The sequence below is a fragment of the Marmota monax genome, unplaced genomic scaffold (assembly GCF_021218885.2).
Source record: "Marmota monax isolate L192 unplaced genomic scaffold, Marmota_monax_Labrador192_F-V1.1 WCK01_AAM20220418_F8-fsc00051, whole genome shotgun sequence".
In the NCBI taxonomy this organism is placed as follows: Eukaryota; Metazoa; Chordata; class Mammalia; order Rodentia; family Sciuridae; genus Marmota; species Marmota monax.
The window spans coordinates 2,808,722-2,834,056 of record NW_026695202.1 but is presented as its reverse complement, the minus strand read 5'-3'; the positions used below and the strand labels follow the sequence as shown (position 1 = coordinate 2,834,056).

General features: G+C 44.9%; 1 protein-coding gene across 3 annotated transcripts in view; it reads right to left on the bottom strand.

Moving 5' to 3' along the window:
• Txnrd1 (thioredoxin reductase 1) overlaps window positions 1-25,335 on the bottom strand; it is a 235,910-nt gene that overhangs the window by 107,726 nt on the left and 102,849 nt on the right. Inside the window, exon 1 of one of the 3 annotated variants that reach the window (XM_046429533.2) lies at window positions 20,152-20,362. The exons of the other annotated variants lie outside the window; for them this stretch is intronic. The gene's annotated coding sequence lies outside the window, so the exon portion shown is untranslated. Of the gene's footprint in view, window positions 1-20,151; window positions 20,363-25,335 lie in introns of those variants that run through there. 3 annotated transcript variants of the gene reach the window in all.

Here is a 25,335-nt window from a genome sequence, read left to right as displayed (position 1 = left end):
GATTTCTGTTCTGGGACACTCCTATACATTGAAAAGGCAATTAATTATTTTTTTTTTTGGTACAAGCATGACTTTTTTTCTTTACACATTCACAAGTCACATTTATCTGCAGCAACTTCTTGTTTGACCCTCAGTGTTTTGTTTTATTTAATCATTGCTGACAATTTCAAACTGGAATAAATCATAAAGTAAATATTATTATGAACTTTTATTATATTAAAATTAATATTTTAATTAAAAATAAATATTAATATGAATTAATATGTATTTTTTCTTGAAAGATCAGGTCTGAAAACACTGACTCATCTTCTCACCCAATGGAAGGGAAGCCAAGTGGAGGCTGCTCCTGTACAGCATCTGCTCATTAACCCCAATCTCCACCACTCCCTACTGTTTACCACCTGCCTGACCCTGTACTATTTCAGGTATGGCTTCTTAATTCTTCTCATCAGTTATTTCTCAGAATACCACTTCCCACAACCTGCTTAGCTCAGTTTTTTTTTTTTTAATCTAACAGACACTGATATCTGAAGTGAGTATGGATATACACCTCACACACACACACACACCACACACACATTTGGGACAAAAATACCTTTTACATATTGTTCAAGGTTGACAGCACATTTCTAAGGCACATTGAACACACCTGAAAGTTGAAAGCTGAAAGCCATTGCAGTTATCACTTAAACCAACAGTAACAAATAGTTCATTTTTAATATTAAATAGTTATCTGTGTTATTGATTTACAGATATACACAACATTTAGACCAGTTTCTACCACAAAGATAAGAGCTGGATATCAGGCTTATTAATGCTCATTAAATATTCCCTTATGTTCTATGAAGGTTAAAAAAAAAAAAGGCCATACAGACTTTTGTTGTTGCTATTTGATATGAGGATCAAACCCAGAGGGCTCTACCACTGAGCTACATCCCTAAGCCCTTTTTATTTTTTTATTTTGAGGCAGGGTCTTGCTAAATTGCTCAGGCTGGCCTCAAACTCGTGATTATCCTGTTGTTCAGCTTTCTGAGTTGCTGGTATTATAGGCATGCTCCACCATGCACAATCCACATAGTTTATTAATTCCTTTTTTCAAAGATGTGATCCAAATGTACATCTAAAATGTACTTTAAAAACTAAGTATATATGGAGCTGGTGTTATGGCTCAGTGATAGAGCACTTGCTTAGCATGTGTGAGGCACTGGGTTTGATTCTCAGCACCACATATAAATAAGTGAAGAAAATAAAGATCCATCAACATCTTAAAAAAAAAAAAAGTAAGTATATAAAAGCTTTAAATAGGGCTGGGGTTTTGGCTCAGTGGTAGAGCACTTGCCTGGCAAGTGTGAGGCCCTGAGTTCAATCCTCAGCACCACATAAAAATAAATAAATAAACTAAAGATATTGTGTCCATCTACAACTGAAAAAAATGTTTTTGAAAAAGCTTTAAATAATGCACATGAATACAAAGAAGTAAAAAAAAAAGACTTCTGTTTAAATTACCTCATTAAAATGGGCAAAAAGCAAGTTTTTATTTGTTGTTGTTTTACAATCATCCACTATACTGTGCGATACTCACATCTGATTACAGATCTCCAGCAGGACATCTGGAGGATCTTTGGATCCAAAGCTTTCAGTGGCCTCTTTCTACCTCTGATTCAGTTTATCAGCCCTGGTGACCTGCAGAAGCTACCTCCACCTCAGCCTTAATCCCACTGCTCAGGATAGGTGATTCTGCCCAGAAATAGGCCCAAACACCTCACGGTGGTGTTCACGGATCTTGATTCAAATAGGATCACCTGAGACACCTAAATGGCATTTGTTGGTCAAATCCCCTGGGACTAATTTAGTAGGTCTGGGATGGAGACCAGGAAAATGACATGTAATTAATTCTCTCACATAGTCTTAGGACTACATTTTGAAAGATACTGTCTCCTCTCCTTGCTAGAGAAGCTGATCAGTGTTAATAGCACCTGCTTTTGGAAGACTCCTAACTTATAAAAAATTGCCCTTTGCCATATGGAGCATATGGACACATTTACTGATCTGAACTGGCAGTGTGCCAAGGATTGTGAGCTACACAGTAACAAACAAGACATTCCTGAGCCTCCAAATCCAGGCAGGAAAAATGTTTACAAGCTAATTAAAACAAAATGGAACATGTTGTAGAAGAAATAAGTACTAAATGCCAAGCACTGCTACCTCCCTCCACCACTCTGAATTATCTCATACCCATCCACATTTATGATTACACGGTATGACGTTGCATTTTCTCCTCTCCACTGTATGTTCAAGGCTGAGATCATGCCTTGTTGACCTCTGAGTCCCTGCGCTGGATAAATAATAGATATTTGGTTGCAGAGTCATTCAACCAAGACATTCTTCCTCATTAGCAACTTGGACCAGACTGTGAGCAGCCCCACATTAGATTCCGGCTGTTATTTAAGAAATCATTTCTTGAAACCTAGCCACATAATTTTAACTTGGGAAAGACTATATAATGCAGTGTCTCACTAAATGTGGTGTGTAGATCTTTGGTGGTACTTATGGAAGATGGCTTCTTGAAGAACGTTTATAGGTGGTAACAAAAATATCACATCTACATCAATTGTTGTGTATATATGTATACATACGGCAAAACATCTAGAACAAAGCAGTGCTTTCAGAGATTGATGATTAAAAATGAGGGCTGTGGCTCAGCAGTAGCACACTTGCCTGGCATGTGTGAGGCACTGGGTTCAATTATCAGAACCATATATAAATAAATAAAGGTCTATCAACAATATATATATATATATATATATATATATATATATATATATATGACTAAACTGAAATTTCAAAAGGTAAAACTCTTCTGTGCTGTTAGGAATCAGAGTAGTGGTTTGTCCTGGGCATGGGGGTGAGAGATATTAGGGGGCTCCTGGGGTTCTGTTTCCCGAGCTGGTGCTGGCTGTGTGGCATGTTGAGTTTGTGTAAATTTAGCAAGCTGTATTATGAACACATTTTCTGAATGTAACAGCAAACTTCAATAACAATATATTTTTAAAATATATTTTAAAATAAGTTTACCTTTACCCTAAGAGGATTATTTTTAAAAGTGAATGTACTGGGTCTGGGATCTTAGCTCAGTGGTAGACTGCTTGTCTAGCATATGTGAGGAACTGGGTTCAATCCTCATCACCACATATAAATAAATAAAGGTCTATCAACACCTAATTTTTTTTAAAAAAAAGTGAATGAACTAAATAAACAAAATGTCATATATGCAATGGATATTAGACTTAAAAATGAAGGAAAGTCTGTCACATGCTACAACATGCTACAAGATGAAACTTGAAGATATTTTGCTAAGTGAAATAAGCCAGTTGCAAAAGACAAATACTGCATGATTCTAATGATATGCAGGACACAAAAGTGGTCAAATTCGTAGAAACAGAAAGTAGAGTGGTGTTACTAGGCAGGGACTGGAAAAAGAAGGAAAAAGGGAGTTGTCCAATTGACAATGGAGTTTCAGGTTTGCAAAATGCAAAAGTTCTGGAGATTTATTTCACAACAATGTGAACACACTTAACAGTACTGAACTGCACATTTTAAACTAATTAATAGTAAACTGCATGTATTTTTTTACCCCAATAAATAAAAGTAAGTGTAGGTAAAGATAACTGGTGAATAAGAATTGTAATGCTTTCCACTGCTGTAGTGTAGTTAAAAAAAAAAAAGATAATTGGTGAATGAATGGTAACACATAGGTACCAGGAGAATCCTGAAGGTGGTTCACAGAAGGCAAATTTGGGGCACACCTACCTACTCAAACCCCTTCATTGAACTGATGAGAAGAAACTCAAGTGATGGCCATAAATTCTCTGCCTGACCTTGAGCAGGAACTCTCCTACCCTTTCTCTCCATCCATGCTGCTCCCACAGCAAGGATGTCCTTCCCCTCCTCAGAGACCCGCCAAACCTTACCACACCTAAGGCAGCTGCCTCCCCCGCGCACCATTCCTCTTAGCCCTTCACCCTAAGAGGATGAAAATGTAATTCCTTTGTAAGCCTGTGAAATAGATCCTACAGCTTGAATAATTCCAGCACCTGGGCAAGGCACTCTTGAGTTTCACTTTCCAACTTGGAGGAGGAAGTATGTTAATAACCAGAGCTTTGAAGTCAAATCTCCTCCACTTGTATCCTAGCTCTATCACTTAACTAGTTGTGTAATCTTGGGCAATTTCGTACCCTTAGTGTGCTTCAATTTCTTCATCTACAAAATGGGGCCTTTGATAAATCTCACTGTATGGTTGGAAGGATGAAACAAGACGATCCATGCGATGTGTTTAAAACAGGCCCAGCAAGGCTGGGGCCTGGGGACGTGGCTCAGTGGGTGGCAGAGGCTTGCTCAGCCTGCTGAAGCCCTGGGTTCCAACCCCAACACCTGGGGCGGGGCAGGGGGCTGCCCAGTAGCTAATGATTAGCCATGATCATCATTATCTGCAAAGGGGAGAAAATATAGCGGTTTTCTCATCCCAATGGGTAACGTAAGGGATAAAGAGGGATGGTGGCGCCGGGACGTGTTTAAGGACTGGCAGGGCCTGGGGCTGGTCTGCAAGGAGCCGAGGACGGAGTGCGCGCGGCACGTGGGCGCGCTCTCTTGCGCACGCGTGCGGCCCCGCCCCCTAACGTCTCCCTGGAGACCGGGCGCGTGCCCGGGGTCCTCAATGGCGGGGCCGGCTCGGGTTGCTCGGTGCTGGGGTCTGGTGTTCGAACGTTTTCCGCAGGTCCTCGGACCGGCCGTTCCTGCGTCCACCTCCTACCTCCTGAACGCTATGGGTCCGCGGGCCGCCCGAGGCCGGCTTTCCTCAGGGGCCCGCGACGTCGGCGAGGGTGGCCAGGCCGAGGGCTGCGGCGCTTCACCCGGCCCTCGCGGGGAGGCCCGCGCCCTAGCCCTCGGTCGTACCTGACGAACGGCCGCCTGCCTCGCCCTGGCCCACGGTCAACCGCCGAAAGCGACCCCCGATGCAGCCCATGGCTTGCGAGACCTGTGGGAGCGCGCCGATCCGAGGGACGCCCCCTGCCGGCCGCGGGAAGGAGCGTGAGTGGGCGGGGCGCTGTGGGCGTGGTCTGGGTGGGCGGGGCGTGTGGTGAAGTCCAGAGGCCCCTGACAGACAGACCGGGCGTTTAACCCTGAGGTGCTTAATCACTGAGCCACTTCCCCAGCCCTTTTTATTTTTATTTTTTATTATTTTATTTTTTATATGGAGACAGGATCCAAGTTGATGAGGTTGGCCTAGAACTTGTGATCCTCCTGCCTCAGCCTCCAGAGCCTTTGGGGTTACAGGAGTGCACCACTGCATTCGACTAGTGGATTTTTTTAAAAAACATTAAAAAAAATACTTGCTGAAGATGGCAGAAGTGAAAAGAATGAAAGTATCTTATCCTTCATGGTTACCGTTGCTGTGTCTACTATTTTCAGTTTTTTCTGCACTCTATTGCATGTGTAGCTTTGCACCCAGATATTCTGTGAATACTAGCATTTTCTACTGTCACACACTCTTGGTTTTCTCTCTCACCCCAGTATTTGCCTCTCTTTCAAGGGATGACGCTTTCCTTGGCCATTTTATTCTTAAAAACAGACTTTTATTTTTTAGAGCAGTTTTAAGCACACAGCCAAAAGACCATCCTCTTTCAAACAGAAGCCCTGTTACCCCACACTCAACTCTACCCTTACCTTTTACCTTATTCTACTTTGTTTTAGGTATCCCTGAGAGCCTTCCAATTTACCCTATATTATCTGACTCCTGCTCCCACTCCCATTCCAAACCCCACCAAAATAGCAACCTTTGTGTTATTATTATTTTAATGCATCCAAAATGTGTAGAACAGTACCCTGGAGACTTGGAATTTAATATTGATGGAAAGAAGAGAAGGGAAGAAACATCATTTTTAATATCCATCAATAGAATAGTCTACCCAACGCACTGTGCTGTGCTGTGATTATGTATTCTATTGTTAAATGTTTACATTATTTCTTTTTAAAAAACAATGTTTTGAATAAGGTTATAGTGAACATGTTTGTGTTTAGATCTTTAAGATCCTTCCAGTTTGCCAAATTGTTTTTCCAGAATGCTGGTCCCCGTTTGTACTCTCACCAGGAATAAATGAGAATGATTTTTTAACACCAAAACCATATTGTGCCCCATCAGTAACAAAGTAGCTCTCCTAACAGGGCTGTCCTTCCTTTCCTGGTCTTTCAATGAACATAGGTTGAGCGTTGGCTCAGGCTTCAGTTTGTTCCAGGGTCTCGAGGTATCTAACATGAGCTCCCTGGAACTTCCGACCCAGCTGAGACTAAGTGAACTTGTCTGGTCACCAGATGTGTGGCAATGGTGGCCTTTTGTTTTGATTGGGGTTTGTGGGCGAGCTTATATCCTGCTTTCCCCAGGAGCATCCCAGGGTCAAAACGCTCTTGAAAAACACCCGGTGTTTATTTGCTCAGATACAGAAAACAAATACAAGCGGAACCAGAGCTTTTTAAAAACAGTGCACAAAGCCAAAGTAAATCTTACTAATAACCTCATCCAAGTGTTGGGTACCTATTAAGATAGTTAGTAGCATAACTGAGCCAGAGATTTTTGAAGGCAAAAGTTCCCTCCTTTGTGAGCTGAGTCTACATTTTCTTTGTTCTGTTGGAATGATTGTTTCAGACATTTTCAAAATTTTTTTTAGTTCTAAGTTGTCATAATACCTTTATTTTATTTTTATGTGGTACTAAGGATTGAACCTAGTGCCTCAAGTGTGCTAGGCAAGTGCTGTACCACTAAGCCACAACCCCAGCCCCTCAGAAATGTTCTTTAATATATTGATCAATTTATGCTAAGATTACCATTTTATCAGCAAAATTCCAATTGTGGGTGACTTTTTCCTCTATTTAAAGCACACACTTAACTAACATGATGGCTCTTCTATTCTTTCAAATACCTAGGCAAAAGTAGCTGAGAGTCAGCCTATCACATGTGGAACAGCCAACAATGTCTTGGGCACGTTAGACAATTCAGGCACCCTGCTAAGTCCTGTTTTACAGGCAACATCTGAGAAGTCTGATGCTCAGTGGGTTAATTGCCCAGAATTACACAGCTTAACATTTCAATTCAGGTTTCATGACTTACCAGCTTCTGTTCTTAACCATTAACCTCTCTAATCACTATGACATTGCAGTTTAGTAATCCTACATATGAAAATCACTTCCCTGGAAATTTTGAGTTTTAATTTAATTATACACGACTTGTTTAAAGGGCACCACAAAAGAGAACATCCGTATCCCACCAAATAGTAATTAATTCTCAGTCCTTATTTTACTTGGCCTGTCTGCAGTGCTTGACCCATGTGTCATCCTCTCCTCCTGTGAACGAGTGGCGTCCAGGGTTCCTGCTCTCCCAGGTTTCCTCCTACCACACTGGGTGACCCTTCCCAGCCTCCTTTGCTGGTTCCTCCCCAATCTCATTGCCACTTAATATGGAAGTGCCCTAAGGCTCAGCTCCTGAGCTTTTTCCCTCTCTGAGGAAAAAATAAAATATGTGTTTGCTCTCTCAGGAAATCTATCCAATCTCCAAGCTTTAAATGCCATCCATCCAGAGGCAAGTGCCAAATTTATACCTCCTTCCTTGTGCTCCAGGCTCCCATGCCCAACTGGCACCTTCCCCTGAGAGCTTAACAAACATCTCAGACTTCAAGTGTCCAAACCATCTCCTCTCCAAATCTGCTCCCCCCCAGTCTTCCCTGTCTCAGAAAATGGCAACTCCATTCATCCAAAACCCTTGGAGCCACCTTTGACCCCTCTCTCTCATACCCCACCTTCAATTTGTCAAAATCCTGCCCACTCAACCTTCAAATGATATTTTAAAACAACAACAAAATCTCCACGTGCATGTTACAGGAAACAGGCCAAAAGCACAAGTTAAAATCATGGGCTGTAATCAGCAGAATCAAGAAGGTGCCCATTCCATCTACAGAATGGCGAGGAAGAAAGGAGGAAGTGGGAGCTCCGGCACAGAAGTTCATGTGGGGCCACAAATGGAAGGTGATTAGATTACAGGGCTCTGCCCTTGTGAATGGATCCATGCTGTTTCTTGGGAGTGGACCAGGTCTCACAGGAGGGGATTAGATCCTGTGAGTGCAAGCTGTTATCAAAGAGCAAGCCCAGCCTCTCTCCATTCTGTTGCTTCCTGTCTCACCCTGTGACATCTCTTTAGAATGCTCTTCCACTGTGATGTAACAACAGGCTCCACCAGAGGCCAAACAAAGGAGTTTTCGGTCTCTAAAATAGATCTTTTCTTTATAAAGGACACAAACTCAGGTGTTTTGTTATGGCAACACAAAGTGGACTAAGATTCTAGAGTTGTCAAATTCATAAAGGTGGACAATAGAATGGTGGTTGCCAGGGGCTGGGGCTGGGGGTGGGGAAGGGAAGTGGGTGGTGTTAGTGGGTACGCAGTTTCAGTGTGGGAAGATGAAAAGTCGTGGAGCGGGATGGGTGATGGCTACACAAGAATGTGCATATACTTAATGCCACTGAACTATCACTTTACAATGCTGAAAGTGGTTAATTCTTGTGTATATTTTACTACAGCAAATTTTAAAAGGAGAGAGATTTAGGACACCCATACACTCAATGCAATGCTTGGATTTGGGGTCCTAATTCCAACAAATCATACATCAATTGAACGAATCAATTTTAAAAACATAGTATATAAGGTAAAATGTTGAATATGGGATTGGAGATTTATAGATTGTCAAAGTCTTAATTGTAATTCTGTTATTGTAGTAATTTATAAAGAGTTCTTCTCTTTTAGAAATACATTCTGAAATATTTACAACTGAAATTAAATATTTAAAAAATTTTTAAAAAATAATCTACTCTTGGCCTGGGATGGAGCTCAGTGGTAGAGTGTTTGCTAGCACGTGTGAGGCTGTGGGTTTAATCCCCAGGACTGTACACACCATAAGGATTGTTCAGCACAGTGACACACACCTGTAATCCTAGTCACTTGGGAGCCTGGGGCAGGATGATTGCAAGTTTGAGGCCAGCCTGGGCAGCTTAGCAAGACTCTGCCTCAAAATAAAAAGGTCTAGGAGTGTAGCTCACTGACAGAGTGCTTGTCTAGTATGCATGAAGCCCTGGGTTCAATCATCAGGACTGAAAAAAAAAAAAAATCTAACCTGTTGGATAGAGACATAGATGAAAGAAGATTGGCCAAGTGGGATTGTCAAAGCTGGCTAAAGGATACATGGGATTCACTTCACATTTGTATGCTTGAAATTTTCCAAAATAAAAAGCTTTCTAAAAGCTAGACCCATATGTATAAAGATCCCCTCTGGCCATCTCTAAGGCGCCCATCATCCCTGCACTGGCTTACTGCAAGGCTCTCCTAATGGCCTCCCTGTCTGCCAACCCCCCCACCCCCACACCCTGGTCTCCCGGACTCCCCTTCACACTATTGCAATGGGTCGACCTGAGGGATGCTGTTAAAGCCTCGTGGTACCTCTGCTTGGAAACTTCCGGTTCCTGTGTGGTTCATGTTTTGGAGAATAATCAGCAATGCGAGAGCACTGAGAGATGATTAGGGCATGAGGTCTTTGCCCTCAAGAGTGGACTCGTGGATTATTCCAGGAGTGGGATCCTGAGAGGAAGAAGAGTTTGCCCCCCACCCCCCACCCCACCTCCTGCCATGGGTGATATAGCAAGGAGGCCCTCCCCAGATGTGGGCTCCTTGATCTTGGAGTTCCCAGCCTCCAGGACTCTAGGAAATAAATCTGTTCTCCATGAATTACTATTCCTGGTATTCTGTTATACAGCCCAAAATGGACCAAGATGACTCCTCATCTCCAGATGGAACAGTAGCCTAAGGAGTCCTGTGTGGGGCACTGACAGCCCACACCCTTCTGACCTCCTCTCCAGCACCTCCCTGCCCACTCCTTTCAGCCACACCAGGCTCCTCCGACACCCGCCACGCATGCTCCCATCTCAGGCCTGTGCCCTGGGTGTTCCTGCTCTTTCCTGGTGTATCCACAAGGCTCACTCAGTAAGGATATCCTGGGCCACTTGTAGAAGCGTAAATTCCCTGGCTCTATACTAACTCCAACACCCTTCTGCCTCCCAGATGACTTTCTAAGTTTCCTCTTAGAAGTTATCACCACCTAAATGATATGACAGAATGATAACAACATAGTTAATCTAACATATCAGGGTCATATGATATGCTGCATGCGTTCCACTTGACCACTTTGGTTATGGTCAGCCTCTTCCAAGAGAATGGAAGCTTGCCATGGTGGGAATTTGTGTCTGTCACATTTACTACTTAATCGCAAGCACCCAGTATAGCACTGGGCACCAGCAGATGATCCCTAATATCTGGGAAGGAAGGAAGGAAGGAGGGAGGGAGGGAGGGAGGGAAGGAAGGAAGGAAGGAAGGAAGGATTTAGAAGTTGGTAATCTTGGAGCTGCATTCATTCATTCATTCCATCAAAAACCACTACAGAGCCCTTGCTGTATGCAGGTCAATATTCTAGTTACCATTGGATAAAAGTTTATAGGAGTCCCCTGGACATCACTCTCATATTTGTAATTTTCAGTCTGGGATGATTTATGTAAAAGCTGCTGTCAAACCAGATTCAGAAAATCTCATGGAAAATGAAGCAGCAGTGCTGAGTGGGCGCATCTGTAATCCCAGCGGCTCTGGAGGCTGAGGCAGGAGGATCGCAAATTCAAAGCCAGCCTCAGCAATTTAGTGAGGCCCTAAGCAACTCAGTGAGACCCTGTCTCAACATTTAAAAAGCTTAAAACAGTGCTCAGGATGAGGTTGAGTGCCCCTGGTTCAATTCCCAGTACCAAAAAAGAAAGGGACAGGAGGGATGGGGAAAGGGAGGGAGGGAGGGAGGAAAGAAGCCAGCGGAGCCAGGCACAATGGCACACGCTGGTGACCCAGCATCTCAAGAGGTTGAGACAGGAGGGTTGCAATTTCGAGGTCAGCCTCAGTAACCTAGTGAGACCCTGTCTCCAACAAATAAATAAATAAATGGGCTAGGGATATAGCTCAGTGGTAAAGCGCCCTTTGGTTTAATCCCCAGGGAGGGAGGGGGGAAGGGAAAGAGTCCATCTCAGAGGACCACTCACAACGGAGTTCCGGAACAAAGCCAAATGCCACAGCACAAGTGGAGGCTCTTGGTGAGCCTGCTCTCAGTGCTGCCATGGGACACGGTGCATGGCTGTTTATACAGAAGGATGAGGAGCGCCCTGTTCCAGTCCCCGCTGTTGGCCGCCTACTGATCGCCCTCCCCATGGGCTCTGGTACCATCATCCCTGGCCAGAGCTTAAACCTGCCCACCACGGTCTGCTGGTTCTGTCTCTAAGTCCCTCCTGAGTTCCTCTCTGCTCCCCAGCAGACTGCTGGTGCCTTTGTCCCCAGCCTTACCCAGTCCTCCCATGGGGCGTGGCCCTGGGGTCCAGTGTCTTCTCACCCCCCAGCCTGCCCTCCCACCCTTCCTCTGCAGGGCTGCCGGGGGTCCTCCTGTGACACCGGCCTGTGGGCTCCCAAGCTGCCTTCATTCAGCAGCACGTTTGACACCTGCCATAGACCAACAAGACACTGTGACAGAAGACAGGACTCCAAAGGAGAATAAAGCCAAGCAAGCTTCCCGCCATCCCAGTGAGTCGGAAGGAGGAGAGAGCACCGCAGACCTCAGACGGACTTCAGATTCCTTAATGGGCACAAGAGGTGGCTCTCTGTCAATCTGCATCTCACCCTGCTCTCTCCCAAGTGAGGCCTAGGAAAGCCACATCCCCTGTGAGCCTCCTGGCCTGGCCGTGTTACCTCTGCTCCTCCTTCAACACCACTTCCTGGGCTGGGGATTAGCTCAGTTGGTAGAGTGCTTGCCCCTCGTGCAAGAGGCCTCTGGGTTCAATCCCCAGCACCACAAAAAATAAATAAGAACACTGTTTACTGGGCCAAATGCTTCCAGAATATTCCAGCACTGGAGTCACCCCCACAGAGAAGCTCTGCAAAGCCTCTCACAGAAGACTTCAAAGGGCAGAAATCTTCTGGGAAAAGAATCTGAAGCCAGATTAGTCCCCATATATCACCGGAGATTGCAAAAGCTTACATGTTGGGTCCCAGTACCTGGCTCAGTGCCTAGAGAATTAATGTGAACAACCTGGAGCAGCATGTCAATCATCCAATATACGTTTTAAGACATTCTGGTTCCTTGGAATTTCTGGTTGAGTTTTTGCCCTGGAATTCAGATTTTAAAGGCCATTTCCCAAAAAACAAATTCTACTAATATAAATTTTTGCTTGAGTTATACACAAACTCCATGTTACCTTTATTTTGGTACCAGGGATTGAACCCAGGGTGTTTTACCACTGAGCCACATTCCCAGGCCTTTTTATTTTTTTTTATTTTGGGACAGGGTCTCCCTAAGTTGATTAAGGCCTCACTAAGTTATAAAGCCTGGCCTCAGCCTCAGCCTCCTGAGTCACTGAAATTACAGGCATATGCCACCACACCTGGCTTTCCTTTGTTACTTTTTAAAGATGATGATAAATAACATGGGGCCACCTATTTATAGGACTCTGTAGTCTCTTCACCCCAATGAACCAAAGCTGCCAGGCAAGAGAAAGAGGAGCTGAAAGCTGACCTTCACTAAAGTTGCTTGCCAGGTCACCTCTGGCAGATCCTGGGGAGCAGATCCCAAGGGGCTGCCCTCCTGACGCATTCTGGGATGACGTTGACTCCTAGATGCCTGTCCTGGTGACAGGGTGGGGAGCCAGGCTTTGTTGTCAGATAGCCCTAATTTGAATCTTGTTTCTGGCCCTCATTAGTATGTGACTTTGAGCCAGTTACTGAACTTCTCTGAGCCTCTACCCTCTCTATAAAATGAGAACTATCATAATACCTACTTGGTGTGATTGCTGTGAAGATAAAACCAAACACTCAGCTTGGCAAATGGCTCACTGGAGACGCTGAAGACATGAAGGCTTCCCACCTTCTCTGGTGATTGTGTGCATCAAAGTCCCCCTGAGAAAACACCAAATACCTTCCCGGCATTATAATAACCGATGGGCATTATTATCTTGTTTTTGCAAATAAGGAAACTGGCCTTCAAGCCTAAAATATGGAGAGGTTTTTTTGCTTCTCAAATAGGGTTCCACGCTGCTTGGTTGATTTATTCTCTAAACTCTGGCCCACCAGATTCAGCACATTTCTCTCTATACAAAAAGAGCAAAAACTGGCAACAGGAGGTTTCTCTCCCAATGTCGTCCTCCTCCCCCTCTGTTGACAAGTCCTGCTCACCATCTCTCTCAGCAGCTTCAGCTGGGTGGTAATTTTCTTAGGCTGGCTGACGTGCCCGATGCAAAAACCATTTCCTCCGTGATTGGAATCTTTTTTCCCCTCTGTGACTCAGAGTTGGTTAAACACATGGTCAGTACTTATTTTTGTTCAAGAATAATGGGACTAAAAATAATAATACATGCATAAAGTAAGAAAATGTTTTCCCCAAAAACATAAATGATTTTATGCTGAAAAATAAGTCTTTCTCTCACCTGACCCCAGTCCTAATTCCTTCTGATCAGAGGCCAGTACTGTTAACTGGCTTTTTGTTATTGTTGTCTTTTTTTTTTTTTTGTACCAGGGAATGAACCCAGGGGCACTTAACCACTGAGTCACACCCTCAGCCCCTATTTAGAGACAGCATCTCACTGAGTTGCTTAGGGCCTCACCATTGCTGAGGCTGGCTTTGAACTTGTGATTCTCCTGCCTCAGCCTCCCAAGCTGCTGGGATGACAAGCGTGCACCACCGTGCCCAGCTTGTTGACAGATTCTTATGGATCGTTTCAGAGAGGATCTCTGCATTTACAATCAAGGAGCAGCTTTAAGATGAGAATTAGGACCCTGTCCCATGCAAGGGAAATAAGGAATTAGTGTCAATGGTATCACAAAATCAGTAAACTCATGGAAGGAAAAATCAGATTGGCCTAAAGGAACCCTAAGGACTAAGGACGATTTCAGGTCAATCATCTTGGGACAGATTGGAGTTTATTTCATTCAGAGGGCCTCTCGGTGCTGAGTTTCTGGACCCTGGTATCCAGTGTTAAGATGGTCCTGTGACTATTTTCTCTATGAAAACAATATTATGTGCTACCTTAAAATACTGTCCTGAGGCATCTTTATCTACACAGTAACAAAGGGAGAAAGATGGGCTCTCCCAGTCTCCTCAATTTAATGATGTTTTTACAGAGAAAGGGACTTAAGGCCCAAGTCAGCTATACCAAGCGACTCAGGAGTCATTTATTTGACGGTATTTATTGAGCACCTATTAAACTCCAGGCTTCCCTCAGGCCAGGAGATGGGAAAAGGAGTCGAGCACCTACCAATTGTTATTTCTGCTTTCCTCTTTATCTGTACTTCTAGCCATTTAGTTTTTATTCTTCCACTTTGAGTCTCTCAGAAACCCTGTGAGGTTAGAGAAGTGAAGTGACATGGCCCAGAGCATGTGGTTGATATGTGGCAGAGTGGGGACCTCAAACTGGATCCTCCCTGGACATGGCTGCACCTGATATGCAGAGACTCTACACCATGCTTAGAGCAGCATTATTTGCAAGAGCCAAAAGGTGGAAGTAGCCCAGGTGTCCATCGATGAACAAATGGATCAACAAAATGTGGTATGTCCACACAATGGAATATTATACAGTCTTAAAAAGAAAGGAAACTCTGACATGTGCTACATCCAGCATGAACTTAGAGGACATGATGACAAGAGAAATAAGCCAGTTACAAAAGGATGCGCCACATGATTCCACTTGTTTTAGGTTCTTAAAGTAGTTACAGTCATAGAGACAGAAAATAGAATGGCGGGTCTGAGGGCTGGGGGAGAAGAGAATGGGAAGGTTAGTGTTTAGTGGGTGCAGAGACTCAGGTGTGCAGGATAGAAGTTTGATGGGTGAATGGGGGTGGTGGTTGCCCAACAGTGTGTATGCACTTAATGCTACTGAACTGTGTACTTCAAAATGGTTAAAAGAGTAAATTTTTTAAAACTTTTTTTTTTTGGCTAGGCAAGTGGTCTGGCACTAGGCCCTTACATGGTCCATTTTATGTCCTACGCATGCAGGAGGACTTAGGAACTGTTTTGGTTGGTGTTCTAGGACCCCAAGGTCAAGGTGCAGCAGGTGAGCATGGAGGGCAAGGATTTAAACTCTGGTGGGGCAGAGGCTTCTGGCTAATGCACTTCTAGGCTGCAACCCCAAGTATCTGCCTCCTGTGGCAGATACTTCTGTCCACGTGGAGCCAGCGCACCCTAGTGGTAAAACCCAGGTAGCACTAATTATGCACATACCTGCCGCCAATTAGAGCTTCATTGTTATGAGAAGCTGTTGACATAAAAAGGAAAATCCAGTTGGATTAAAAAATCCATGATCATGGCAAGTCCCTACACTTCACTTGTCAACAAAAGAAAAGAAACAGAGATTACGAGCCCAGCATGGTAGTGCACGCCTGTAATCCCAACGGCCCAGGAGGCTGAGGCTGGAGGATCACAAGTTCAAAGCCAGGCCCTAAGCAATTTAGCGAGACCCTGCCTTTAAATAAAATATTAAAAGAGCGCAGGGGTTAACCACCAGTTCAACTCCCAGTACCAAAAAAGAAAAAAAAAAAAAGCCTAACTAAATATAATTTCAACAGTTGAAACTTTTTGGATCAAATTCTTTTGAGAGCAATGATTCTCACTGGCCATGAATCACAAATGTAAAGAGAATATTAAAAAATAAGAGAATTAATAATTGTCATTTCAAGCATAAAACCTGATATACAAAAGGTTAGGTTCCTAGAAGCAAGCTCGGGTTTCTCATTAAAATACAGAAGATATCTGGGGGAAGTATTTGACAAATTTGATACTCATACCTTTCTTTATATTTCACATTTTATTTTTTGTCTAATTAATATAATGTAAAGAAAATGTAAGGGCCTCTTTTTATCTATTTAGACACTCCAAAGTCTTCTTTCGTTTATTCCATAGGAAAAACAATAATATTTTCTGTAAGAGCCATGTACTCAAAAAGACTGGGAATGAATGGGTCTGTTCCATCCTACGTGTTACTCTCTGAGAGTCTTCTGTGTCCTCTGCTTCATACTTGAGCCCACTGTAGCTCCTTAAAGCCTGGACAACCTCAGGTCCTATTCAAATCATGTCATGGAGTTTTAGATATGCAATGAAATATGCAGTAGTTAGTCCCCCTTAACCCATGATATCACTTTCTGTGGTTTCAGTTACCCATGTTCAGTCATGGCCCAAAAAGATTAAATGGAAAATTCCAAAACTAACGAATTCATGTTTTAAATGCCATGCCATACTGAGTAGCATGATGAAATCTCTTACCATCCCACTCAGTCCCACCCAAGATGTGAATCATCCCTTTGTGCAGTGTATCCACACTGTATATGCTACCCATCTGTTAGTTGTTCAGTAGCCATCTTGGTTATCAGATCTGCTGCTATGGTATCACAGTGCTTGTATTCAAGTAAGAATACAAGTAGCCTGATACGAGTAGCCTGATACTACCATAGTTTTTACATCATTTACTTCGCTTCATCACATAGGCATCACATCATCTCACATCATGAGAAAAATAAGGTTAATTCATTTTTCCAACATTCTGGCAAGGGTTCTCTTCCTGGCTTGCACCCCATAATCCACCTCCCAAAGACAAGTGCTAATAGCAAACGTTGTCTTTCCTTTTAGTGTTTTTCTAGTGAGGCCTTTTTTCACATAGTTGTGCCATATATCAAATGGTATTACCTATTTTTTCCACTTAACATGATAATTCATATCTCCTCAATAGAAGCCAAATGTCTATGTGTGTGTGTGCACGTGTGTGACTAAGGATCGAACCCAGGGGTACTCTACCACTAAGCTACATCTCCAGCCCTTTTTAATTTATTTTTTTATTTGAAACAGGGTCTCACTAAGTTGCTGAGGCTGGCCTTGAATTTGTGATCCTCCTGCCTCAGCCTCCCAATCGGCTGACATCACAGGTATGTGCTACTGTGCCTGTCGGGAATGTCTACCTTTGAGCACCCCACATCAATTCATCTTCCAACGGACACCTTGATTTTCCTTTTGTGAATTTCTCATGAGTGTGTATCACTTTGGAAGGTAAATCCAGGTGCCATTGCTCTTTCCCAGAGCTGGAAGGGCCAGATCCTGCCACTTTTGCCTCAGGGCCAGCTGGAGGCGTCCTGTGGATGGCTGATGCGGAGGAAGGGACGGTTCCAGGTGAGTGGTTGCCACTTGGGGGCTTCCCTGGGCAGCTGCTGATATGAGACCTCGGGAGAGACTCCTGCTGGCTGGAATCTAAAGCCACTTTTATTCCAGGCTTCTTGCGACGTGGGCCTCTAGCTCACTTTGATTTGATTTCCACAATTCCCTGTGGCTTAATGGACCAATGTCAGTTTCTATTGCTGGCAGCTAAAGGATTCTGGCAGATAAGCCTGCTCTGTTAAATTCCTTGAAAGGGGCTGAGAGGTTGATGCCTACATGATATCCCATCTCAGGGCTGTGCTCCGGGCACTTCACCGCGTCCATTTTACTAGACATTTAGGTTTGATAAGCCACTTTATGCAGGAAGCTTTTTCAATATTTCAAATTCCTTAGGGCAGGGACCCCTGGACCTCCATGGGGCATGGTGATGGGCTATGTATTTCGTATCCGGAGAGCGGAGTCTCTCTCTGCTCTCTGATCATCATGAGAGCTGCTTCCCTCTGCCACACTCTTCTGCCGTGATGTCCTGCCTCACCTTGACCCAGAGGAGTGGAGCTGGCTGTCTTATTATGGACTGCGACCTCCGAAACTGTGAGCCCCCAAACAAACTTTTCCTCCTGGGGTTGTGGCTCAGCAGTAGAGCACTCGCCTTGCACATGTGAGACCCTGGGTTTGATCCTCAGCACCACATAAAATAAGTAAAATAAAGGTGTTGTATCCAACTACAACCAAAATAAATAAATAAGAATTGTTCTTGTCAAGTCTTTAGTCACAGCTGTGAAAAAGCTGGCTGAAACAGCTAAACATTTACTAAAGAAGGGCTTATCCTTGTAAATGTGTATCTTTTGCAGCTCAAAAGCATCTCTCAAGGACCTGAGAACTCTTCTCAAGAACAGAGCCATCAAAAGAGTAAGACCACAGTCTCTAAGACTCTACCAGAGGACAGAATCCTAACTGATCATTACCAATCAAAAAACCCAGCTGGCCAGTCTCACGGACACAAACCAACCCTCTGCATTCCTACTTCTCCCTGAGACCCCATGTTCCACCATGGTTATTTGCTTTTAGTTGACTTTAAAAATCACTAATTCTGGAGGACTTGCAGCTGAGCTATGTGTTGTTAGGCTCCCCCAGATTTGCTGTGGACCTCTGGGTGCACGGGTCACCGTGATCATGGTTGCCTAGGTTAGATTTCAGAGACTTGGAGGCCATTTTTGTTGAAATCACCAGTTCTTCATCTGGGGCTACAAAGGCATCAGATCAGTGGTCTTTTGACATCAGAAAACTAAAAACTCCACCTTCAGGTCCTGCTAACTGCCATTTTCTGAACACAGGTCCCATGGAGAGACAGGACGGTTGGTTGGGCATCACCCTCCCCCATACCTCAGACAACCCGACATCCTTATTCCACAAATATCCCTAAAGGTTATCCTCAGGGAGGTGAATTTGAGGGTCACCTACCTCATACTTGATCACCTTGCAAATAAACTTATCCCTTATAAATTTATTGTTTTGGTGGTTGGTGAAGAGAAAGTCAGGAACAAAGAGATGGGTGAGCAAGAAATGGAAGATGTTGACCAGGCAGAGACCCACACGAGAGCTAGACTGGTGGGAATAGCATGGGATTGGCTTAGGGTCAAGGTACCGTGGGTGGGTCACTAATGTGGGTGGGGGGAGTTCAGGTAAGAGGAAGCACAGGAAAGTGAAACTTATAAGATGGTGGTTAACATCTAAGGTGGCTGCTCTGATATTAAATCAAAACCCTAGAGTTGGCGTACCATGCTGCCGGCAAAACAGGGCCTGCTTTGGTCACATGCACACCTCTAGTCGTTCTTGAATCAAGCATTGATAATCTGGGGAAGGATTTTGGCCTCAAATCTGCTCAGTGTAAAATTGAGAGTTTATTCTAGGTGACCTTATCACACGAGCCAAGAAGAAAAAAAACAGAGACACACTTTGGTATCATAGAAGGAAAAAATATCTACGCTGTGAACTACCTATGGGGGCCTCCTGGGGAGGGAGAGTGGGTGACACTGGGGGCTGGAAGCAGTTCAGTTGGAAAGGAGGTGGGATCCTATAGGGGGAGGAACTGGATTCTGGCATCAAGAATGATCTAGAAACAGATTTTCCCAGAGCCTCTGGATGAGAACTCAGTCCAGGTGACACAGGGGTTTCAGTCTTGACCTGCAAGGTGATCAATGGGCCTTGTAAGCTACTAAATTTGTGATGATTTAGCAATAACCAACAACACATAGTTCTTCCCCTGGATTTTCAGTTCTATGAGCCGGTGTGAAACAGCTAAGCTAGTTTTCAGTCTAACGGGATTGAAAAACCTGCCAGAAAATTGGTAGTTAAAAAGCAGATCCATTTTTAAGACTATAAGATTAAGATAACACATGGGGCACGATGGCTCATGCCTGTAATCCCAGCGACTCGGGAGGCGGAGGCAGGAGGATCTCAAGTTCACAGCCAGCCTCAGCAACAACGAGATGCTAAGCAACTCTGCGAGACCCTGTCTCTAAAGCAATTTTAAAAAGGGCTGGGGATGTGGCTAGGTGGTTAAGCACTTCTGGGTTCAATCCCTGGTACCAAAAAAATAAAAATAAAAAAAAATTAAGAGAACACACCAGGAGACAGGAGGTTGGGAAGTCAGCTCAACCTTCTGAGACGATGTGGTCAGCAGAGATACCAAGAGGTCAGAGCCAAGGAAAACAAGATCATTACCACCAAACCCACTGCCCTGTTCCAAGAGCCAGTTAGGAACTTTCCCGGATGATAAGGGAAACACACATAGTGCCCAGCGAAGCCCACGGTTCCACTGACTTTATTAGCAGAGTAAAAATCTCACCTGAGGAGGAGACTTAGGATGGAGTGAGACACGCCTCGCAAGAGGGGCAGTGTGCAGGCACCTGTGTGTGGATCCTGCCCACCCTGTGGACGCCATACAAGCTGTGCACCTTGGTCCTTTGTCGGTGTCAGCCTGGGATTTCCGTTCCCCACGTGTGGCCTCCCTGTGCAGGAGCACAGGAATGCGCAGCCAGGTTCTGGGCCAATGTGCCTGCTTCACATTCTTCTGCTACTGAGCACAAGACCCCATGGAGTCGGTGACGTGCACATTCCATCTTTCCCTCATCCCAGCGGGGGTCACCTTGGCTGTTTCCCAGCAATTCCTGTTACGGCTGGATCTGGAATGTCTCCCGGCAGCTCACAGGTGAAGGTATGCATGGCCCCCAGGGCATGGATGCCCAGAAGTGGGGCTCTTGGGAAGGGCTCCCATCTTGAGGGCTCTGAGCTCATCAGTGGGTTCATCCACTGAGAGCTGCGTGGACTTCCCGGAGGTGGTGGGAAACCAAGGCTGGTGGGACACGGCTGGAGGAAGCAGTCCCTGGGTGCATATCTTGGAAGGGCACGTCACATCAACTGTCCCTTCTCCTTCCTCTCCTCTCCTCTCCCCTCCCCTTCCCTCCTCTTCTCTTCCTCTCCCTTCCTTCCCCGCCCCCCTTCCTGGCTGCCAAGAGCTGAACTCCTCTCCTCTACCTCCCCCTTCCGCCAGGATGTTCTGCCTTACCTCAGGCCCGAGCAATGGAGCCAGTCAACCGAGGATGGAATCTCTGAATCCATAAGTCAAAATTAACCTTTAGGTTATTTTAGAGGCCACCTGCTACCTCTGAGGCCACCACCTCCTCTAAGGTGTTTGTGCCGGGTAGCACAAAACTGCAAGCACCATCTCATTTAGGCCCCAGGGCAACCGTGTGAGGTAATTCTTTTTTTCCCCCTGAGGTACAATTTCCATACAGTGGAAGTGCACAGATCAATACCGTGGTCCAACTCGGTTGGCATATGAGGTAATGTTTTATGGAAGGCATTTTCTTCTTTTTTTTTTTTTTTAGTTTTTTTTTTGGCGGACACAACATCTTTTCTTTTCTTTTTTTTTTTTTAAAGAGAGAGAATTTTTAAATATTCATTTTTCAGTTCTCAGCGGACACAACATCTTTGTTTGTATGTGGTGCTCAGGCGAGTGCGCTACTGCTTGAGCCACATCCCCAGCCCCATGGAAGGCATTTTCAGTTTCAAATAACAGAAATCTATTTGAAGTGGGTATGGGAATAAAGGTGGTGGGGAAATTATTACAAAGATGTAGATCTATCTCAGGGATCTTCAAATCTCCACTGCAGCCGGGTCCCAGGGAAGACACGCCACATGCAGCTGGTTTCCACGCCACCCTGACTGTACGCTGTGCACCCACATATATTTTGCTGGAAATCAACTCAGTAGAATCGTGAATTTATCAACTGCCTCTGTGATAGATAATTAGGAATCAGCACAGAACATGGTGTTTCATCCAGCAGAACATATGGCTGAAGGCACCAAAAACAACAGTAGGGGACTGTCCCTAGGTGGGACTGCTGGGGATGCTGAAGAAAGAAGCGCTAAAGTATTATTAGTGGAACTCCAGACTGCTGGTCGACCCCACAAGGGAAGGCGAGAGAAAGGAATGTTCTACAGACATGTTTGGCTGCATCGATGGAGTCTGGGTACGGAGTTTATAAGAAGATGAAAGGCATTTGGCTCAGGGCTGGGGTTGATTTCTTCACACTCTGAACACCTTCATCAGTGCCTAGGAAAGTTCAAGGTCCCCTGCAGGGAAAGCAGGCAGCTGGCTGGGTCACAGAGTGGTCAAAGAGCCAGGACAGGAAGAAAGTGGGATGGACCAGGAGAACCCGGGGGAACGTATCATCATGTCCTCGACACGATGGAGACAGGGCAGAGGATGGCCAGGCAAGGAGAGGAAAGGCAACGGCGCTTCAGAGCGGGGGCAGGAGTTGGAAGTGGGTTTTCAGAGCCGCTGGAGTGGAGGCCTGCAGGAGGAAGAAGCTAAGACCTGACAGGGAGGGAGGCGGGCCACCTGCTACAAGGCTGTGGGGGCTGCATCTAGGATCACGATTTCATCTGGAGGGCGCAGGGAGCCTCTGAAGGTTATCAAGCAGAGGAGGAGCGATTTCATGCTGATGTTTCACCGCTGATGGGAGAGTGTGCAGAATGGATTGGAAGTTTTGGGGTGAATTCCCACCGGCCTGAGACTGGCCTGAGCTGAGTGGCTGAGGTGAGAGGTGCCCGCAGAGCCCTGGCGCCTGGTCAAGACACAGAACACGTTCTTGAAATTGCTCTGAACATGGATACAAGGCAAGTTTAAGGGCAGTTTTCTGACAGCTGTGAGACTGGACATTTGCAGCTGGTCTCACTGAGGCCTGTGGGTTCTGCCACTGGTGGGGGGGTGGTAGGGGGGTTACATAGTAAGAGTATGCCTATGTGACCTGCAGGGCACAAGAAGCCCCAGCCTATCCCCATTTTTGACATCTCGATTCCAAGATGTTCAGGCCCATGTGGCTGATTCCTGATCTAAAAGAGAAAGTGCATCCACTGAGCTCTGCAGAAAGAGAAGCGTAGAGCTTGCCCCTGTCCTCTCCAGACCCTTTGTGATGGAGCTTTGGGCTGCTTCCTGTGCATAACCTGTTGCTCTGTAACATCCTTTCCTGCAATACTGTCACTTTGGGTCCTATGAGTCCAAACCCTATCTAGTTACTGCAAGGTGGAAATGACTGGCTCTATGGATGGAATCTCAGTGTCTACTTCAGTGCCTGGCACAAAATATGCACTTATTATAAATATTTGTTGATTAGTTCAGGCTAGAGCCAGTGTGGCATGGAGAGCTGGGACAGGAGTCCTGGGATCCAGCTTCTTCTGTGTCATATAGACTGCTTGTCAGTGCCTAATCCATGACAGTGGCTCAGCACACATTTCTCAACTGAGTAAATCTATGAGAGAAGGGTTTGGACTTGACAATAATCTTTAGCTAATCCAATAATCTTTAGCTAATCTAATAATCTTTAGCTACAGATCAAAAGAAAAGAAGGTATATTAGTCAGCTTTCAGCTACTATAACAAAATATCTGAGATAATCAACCTAAAGAGGAAAGGGTTCTTTTGACTCATGGTTTTGGAGGTTCTAGTCCATGGTTGGGCAGACCCATTGCTTTTGGGGTTGTGACAAAACCCAAAATCTCGGTGGGGAGCATATAGTGAAGCCAGAAAGCTCCCCTCATGGTAACTGGGAAGCAAAAAGAGAGGGGGGGCAGGGTCCTACAATCCCCTTTAAGGGCACACCCCCAGTGATCTAACTTCTTCCCTCCAGGCGCCGCCTCCTAAAAGATTTATCACCTCCGGATAACACCTCAGTGTGGGGACCAACCCTTCAACACAGGGGCCTCTGGGGACATTCAACATGCAAACTAAAGCAAAAGGCCAGGGAGCTTCCTGGGCACACCCTTGGTCTAATGGGCCCTTCTAGATAAGCTGTTCCAAAGGGAGAGGACCTCACTGATGTTATTTTCACAGACTTTCACCCACACTCCTTTCTTTCCAGCATTCCAGGGCTTCGGTGACCTTTTTGGAACTGCCAATGACAATCTAAAAGCAGCCTTTGGTACTGGTTTATTCTTGTCAATCTGCCTCTTTTAGTTTCCCTTTCTAAAAATGGCCCCTAATTTTGTTTTGCCCTAAACACCTCTATCTAGAGGAAATGTTCCCTAAAAAAAAAGAAAGAAAGAAAAAAAAAGTCTTTTTTAAACTTAAAGTACCATCATTTCTTTTTTTTTTTCTTTAGCTGTAGGTGGATACAATCACTTTATTTTATTTGTTTATTTTTATGTGGTGCGAAGGCTTGAACCCAGTGCCTCACGTGTGCTAGGCCAGTGCTCTTCCACCCAGCCCCAGCCCCAGCCCCAGCCCCAGCCCCAGCCCCAGCCCCAGCCCCAGCCCCAGCCCCAGCCCCAAGTACCATCATTTCTTGAGCTTCTCTCTTGTTATTTTAAGCTAAAGGTGTGAGGCCCTTCTCTAGGTCTGTTAGTTCTATTCCATAGCCACAAAGTACCTTTTGTACTTAAGATGGGCTCTCATAGAAGGGTCTAGGAAGAAGTGTCCATTTTAGTTTTTTTTCTGGGCATTAATAAGAATGAACCCAGGGGTTCACTGAAATCACTGGGGAAAATGATGAACTCACCCATGATTTTTTAGCACTTAGGAAAATGAGCACGGGATTTACTAATCCAAACCTTTTTTGTTGTGGTTGTTTTGTTTATTTTTTGGTACTAGGGATTGAACCCAGGGGTGCTTAGCCACTGAGCCACATCCCTAGTACATAGATAGATAGATAGATAGATAGATATTTTATAGAGAGTCTTGTTAAATTGCTTAGGGCCTCGCTAAATTGCCGAGGCCCTAAGGCTCCTGCCTCAGACTCCGGAGCCTATAGGATCACAGGTGTGCGCCACCACGCCCAGCCTAATCCAACCCGTTTAAAGTGGTTATTCAAATAGCTCTGAAACAATAAGGTAGGCAGTAGGTCAATAATCTAGAGAACTAAAGCAAAACAGAAAAGCAAAGGCATGCATTTTAGTATTTATATTTTCAAATGGGTTTGCCCAATTTCTGGAAATTTTTATCTCACATCTAGATGAGTATGTAGCTGGAAGAAGAAAAAGGGGAGAAGGAGGATCAGGAAGAGGAAGAAGGAAAGAGAAAAGGAAAACAAAGCAAAAAGAATGAAGCCACTTTTGAGAAACTGATTAAAAAAGGACCAGAGACCCCACATTCCTCATTCAAGATCCTGGCCCAACTCTGTCTCCTCTCCCAAGCTCAGAGAACAGGCCTTACTTCTGCTACCTAGTGAGTGACCTCCTCTGAGTGAATGTGAGATAAAAATGAAGTATGGTGGTTGGAGACTCAGGCACGGTTGACAGAAATTAGAGTCAGTGAAAACAGAATTCATTGGCTCAAGGAAACTCACTGGGCTTCAGGCACAGCTGGGTCCAGGAGCTCAAGTGACGCTGTTAGGTCAAGCTTCCTTTGTCTTAAACAGGCTTTCTCCACTAGACACCATAATGGCAATCACTGGTGGCCTCAATGTACACCTAGTTTAGAGTCCTCAGGGGATCATATTTCCAAATCCCTTTGGCAGAAAAGCCTCAGGGAG